The sequence below is a fragment of the Pteropus medius genome, unplaced genomic scaffold, assembly GCF_902729225.1.
Source record: "Pteropus medius unplaced genomic scaffold, Ma_sr-lr_union100, whole genome shotgun sequence".
In the NCBI taxonomy this organism is placed as follows: domain Eukaryota; kingdom Metazoa; phylum Chordata; class Mammalia; order Chiroptera; family Pteropodidae; genus Pteropus; species Pteropus medius.
Window position 1 is genome coordinate 18,440,194 of NW_024349803.1, and position 5,237 is coordinate 18,445,430.

The 5,237-nt window shown below is 50.6% G+C and overlaps 1 pseudogene; it reads right to left on the reverse strand.

The window, feature by feature from the left end:
- Positions 1 to 1,058: 1,058 nt before the first annotated feature.
- Positions 1,059 to 1,182, reverse strand: LOC120582638 (uncharacterized; annotated as a pseudogene).
- Between the last annotated feature and the right edge of the window lie 4,055 nt (positions 1,183 to 5,237).

Below are 5,237 nucleotides of genomic sequence, written 5' to 3' on the forward strand. Positions count from 1 at the left end.
TGCAGGGCCGCCTGGACCCCAGTGCCGGACGCTCACCTGGTTTTGGTCTGTCGTTGTACTGTGCGCACGCCAGACACCAGTCCTGCCTGTTGGACTCGACTTCCTTCCTGCGCCTGTGGCTGGACAGGTGTGGGCCGCCCCGCCCACGATTCCCTTCGTGTCTCCGCAAGGGCGTCTCCTCGTACCTTCCCTGTGGACACCTTGGGGAGAAATGATCACTTGGGAGGTAAAAGATCCCTGTCTGCGCCTTCACAGAACAAAGAATCATTCATGTTTTTGTTTTACACTGCATGAGACTCATTTGGATGCTGTTCACGTTTTATCCTATTTTTCCCCTGCTGGTTGGAGAGTGAGGCCAATCGTTTCGAATTAAGTAAGAGGTGTGTATAATGAAATAGACAGACAATCCATTTATATCTCTTCTCGCCAAGATATTGTTCCTCTTCGCTTAAGGTCTGTGTTTTCATCCTCACCGCCTCTTTGTGGCCCCAAACGACCCTCCCTGCACTGGAAAATTACGACTGCTCGCTAACAAGTGTCAGTATTTAGGGCAGAATGCGTTCTGAGACTTGCTCTTCTGGCGACCTGGAGTGTGAGGTTAAGGGGGAGTAAGGGACTTTCTCATGGCAGCTGCTGGTATTCGCCCAAAGGAGCTGATGGTTACACACGACTGAATTGGTGTATGAGGTGCGTATGCATCAGCGGGCAGTGGAGGATTTGCTAGAGATTTCAGCAGGGGAGCCAGGGAAAGTTAACCTCATACGTGTGTGTCCCGTGAGCCCCTCGAAACATTCCGCTGGGCGGTGGTGGCGTCTTCTTCCCTGGGTTTCTGCCCTCAGAACCCTTCTCTCCTCCTCCTCCTTCCTCCTTCGTGTTCCAGAAAAGCCTCTTCTTTCTGCATTAAACGTGGGAGGAACTCAAAGTCCAGGCTGGAAACTCCCTCTCTTTTTTCTTTTTTTTTCTTTTTTCTTTTTTTTGAGGCGAGGCAGCCCTTGGTTGACCTCACAGATCGCAAGGACCTTGTCAGCTTACAATCCCTTATTTTTAAAATTTTTTTGCGCCTACAGCACCTGGTCTTCCTAGGTGGTCTCCTATCCAAGTACTAACCAGGCCCAACTCTGCTTAGCTTCCAAGATCAGACGGGATCGGGCTTGTTCGGGGCAGCTTGTTCGGGCCGTAGACTGGAAGCTCCCTTTCTACCCTCTGAAAAGGGAACCTTTCAAAGACGCTCTCTGCTCAAAGACATTTTCGTGCCAGCGGCGACGAAGATGCTTCTCCATGGTTTTTGTAATTACCTTTAAAATGCTGGCCAGTGACAAGAAAGGGTGAAGACTCGGGGTTATTGAAGACCGAGGCGTCAGGAGTTCTGATGTCTTTGCATTTCCTTGTGGTTCTGCGGTGTCGCTGGGAGGGCTGGCGGGCTGCGGGCCTCTGCCTGGTTAGAGTCTCGGCAGCTTCCTTTTATCCACAGCCGACACTACCATCACCCTTGGGCTCCCTGCTGGCAGGTCTCTAAGGAGGTTGCAGCCCAGACCCTGAGGCTCACTTCCATGGCGGCCCCCTGTGTGCTTCGGCTCCAAGCTCATCCTTCAGTGCTGGCTACCAGGCCTTTGCCTCCCTTCGTGGGTCTCTTCCTCCGTCCCTCATGGGCACCTGCTCATTCCCCCGTCTTACTCCGAATGGGCCCTGCCTTGCACCCAACATGCTTTCCCCTATCTCTGGGAGTTGGATTCCTGCTCCAGTTGGAACCCCGAAACCTGATGGGTGATAGATTTTTCTGAGGAGCTCCTGGGCTTGCAAGGCACTTATCACTTCCCAATTTGGTCACATACAACAATGGGGCTCCTTTTGGTTACTATCAGTAGCCACCATTAGTTACAGGAGTCGAGGGCCAGCTCCCCCTTGCAGCTTCACTCTAGGTCACCATAAAAGCACGTCTTAGACTGGATTCTTCCCCGCAACAGACATTTATTAGCAAGTAGACACGAATCAGTCACATCACCTCCTGTAAGTTCGGTAATGGCCAAACTCTCTGTTCTTTAGAACACTCTGACGAGATGGTGCATGAAAGAAAGTTTCACTCGAGGCACATGTGACAAAGCTCGTGTTTGGGGACTGGCGCACCATCTAGTCAGGCTCAGGTTAGTCTAGAATCAGCAGCTGGCCGCACAGGAGGTGGGCAGCGTTCCTTAGAGCCTCACTAGATTCTAGACCCCATTTGTGGGGAGTTCCTTGATGGAAACTCATCTCTCCCTATATTATGCTAATTAAAAGACACCGATACTGATCAGACATAAAGGTAGCTGACTCAGGTGGGATCCCCTCTGGGCTACGGCCTTCTGCTTAAGCTCTGATGACCACCCCTGGAGTTGTCCGGCTTAGGGCAACTGGCCTCCTCTAGGGTATTGAATGAAAGGACAGACGCATTTAGATCACACTTTCAGTGCTGGAGTAAAGTAAGTTGTAGATATCACAGTACCAGGGTTCCGAAGCCTCTCTATTAATAGTAATAAACAGCATTTCTTTAGCTTAGAGGTTGTTTTTCCAAGGTGTTTATCCTCTTGCATACTAAGTCCCCTGAATTGCACCCTCAGGTGACTCACACAGATTCATCAACAGTTCTACTACCTGTAGCTCAGCACAGCCCCCACTCTATCCCTTTCCACCTCCAGCTCCCTTTGCGATGGGCATCTGTTGTTTGGCAGGCCTTTAATAGCACTCCCCATTTTGGGGGCAAGCTGTTTCTTCCCCATTCCAACCATCAGTGTGGTCATGGAGATGAGCATGTGACCTTCCTGGGCCAATCAGAGTAGCCTCACCCTTTTGGCCAAAGCGATTGTTCAGAAATGAGCAAGTGGCCTTCAAGGCCAATCAGGAGACTTCTTGGAGATGTTTTGCACCCCGCAGTTGGTGAAGACACTCTCTCTCCTTGCTGATATTCAGTCCTGAGCTGCCTGAAGATGTGGCTTTGGCCTCGTGGGGAAAGCTGAATTGTAAGAATGAATCCAATGTGCAGAGAGAATCAGAGACATAGGTTGTTATGGAAGGATGTTTGCGTCCCGCCCACCAAATTCATATGTTGAAGTCCTAACCCCCAATATGGGGGGTAGGGCCTTGGGAAAGTAATTAGGCTGGGATGAGGTCGTGAGGGTGGGGCCCCCGTGAAGGGGTTAGTGCACCTGTAGGAAGAGGAAGAGAGAGCTCACTCTTCTCTGTCTCCACGTGCACTCCCGTGAAGAAGGGGTCATGTGAGACACAGCGAGAGGGTGGCCGTCTGCAGGCCAGGAAGTGGGCCTTCAGCAAGAACTGACTGTGCCAGTACCTTGGTCTTGAACTTCTCAGCCTCCAGAGCTGGCAGAAGTCAATGCCTGCTGTTTAAACCATCCAGTCTGTGGTATTTTGTTATGGCAGCCCAAATGGGGAGGAAGTCCTGGTAACAGCTAAATCTCTAAGTCTCATCGTCCCTGGGTCCAGCTGTACTGTTGTACTCTGAGCAGTTGGGTTATGCAGCCCACAGACTCCCCACTCCCCCCCGCCTTTTTTCTTGCTCAAACTGGTTTAAATTAAGTTTCTAGTTAATTTGTCCACCATCAACAGCCAGTAGTTATTCTATAGGACCAAACTTTCCTTCCTTGCTGCAGCCCTGTGCTGCTGGGGCCCCTGGTCCTTGCTGCTATGCATCATGATCACCCACTCTGTCTTCCCGATGCTGCCTGGCATGACCGAATCTTAACCTGAGGACCATCTAGACTAAAAAGGAGACCTCAGTATTGCAGCGCAGTTGGCTTGTGGCCAGTGTGTGTGGCAGATGCCCACTCTTGGGGCTGCAGGCTGCCCACACCTCTGGGCTTGCCCACAACCAGCTCATGCATAATTGCGGACTAATTAAGGTCCGTTGAGTGACTTGTGTTTCTTATTTCCAAAAGTCACATTTCCAGGCAGGGTATCATTCTGGCTATCCTCTTCATTTTTGCTTTTTGGGAAGGACTTCTTCCTTGAGACTAATCCTGTCCCCTCAGTGCTAGCCAGTTCCCGGGCGCTGGCCCCACTCTCCTCCCCTACCGTCCCCAGGCCCCACTATATACACTGTGGCTAACTGGATTGTGGTGTCCAAGAGAGGCCTCCTGCATATGGAACTTCAGTGAGGCCTGCGTGTCGGTGCCCTGTGCCCATGTAAACGTGCCAGTCTCACGTCTCATCTATGGATGTATTTATACGGCCGTCTCACCTTGAGCTTGTGGTCTCGGCAAACAGGACCCTCTCAATCTCTAGCTGCACTTTTCACACAGAGGAAGTCAGATAGCATCATGTAGCGTGGTTTGCTTCCACATCACTGATCACAGGCTGAATGCAACAGATTTTCATGCATTGTTTTCTTCTTGACTGGGGAAAGGTGATGAGCATTTATTTAGAGTTTAGTTTTCCCATCTGTAGTATGGGACCACTATGAAAACATTGCTTGAAACCTCGTCTCCTACATGACTGAATGTCCTGGCTGTGAGACAAAGACTTCTGAGTGCCTCGGTCCCCTGAAGAGAAGGGGACTTCCTTAGAGGACACCCCCCTGTGAGAGCAGGAGTGGGCATGGTACTCGTTGTCACAGGCAGTTTGAGGCCTATCCATGATCTTGACTTTCGTCCCATGTCCTCAAGGCTGTGATTCTTCCTGCGTGTCACCCTCCACCTCCTTCACGTCTCAGGAAGGCAATCATTTCTGATTTCCCCAGCCCCAGGCTTCCAGAGGAAGCTGGTCTGACCAGCGGAGACTGGAGATGCCCCTTACTATTCATTCTCTCTCAAAATAATAGAACTCCAGATTTTGAGCTAGGCATTTATTTGCTGCCTGGAATAGATCTAACATTTCCCAGCCTTCCTTGCACCTGGGCGTGGCCATTTGATCCCATTTTGGCCAAGGGGATACAAGTGCAAGTTATCGGTGCAACTTCCAGTTTGTGCTTTAAAGGGAAGGGGTGTGTCCTCTGGCATCCTTTTTCCTGTCCCACTTACTGGAATGTGGCTATGGGGTGAGCCATCTTGGACAGTGCAGATGAGGATGGCACTGAATAGTTGGCAGAGCAACAAGATTAAAAGAGACGGGGCCCCCCGACACCTTTGCGGAATAGAGCTGCCGTACGAACTTAGACTTCCACAAGAGAAAAAAGTAAACATATACTTGTCGTAAGCATGTCATTGGGGTTTGATTATGGCAGCTGAGCCGCTATTATGAAAAAATCATTG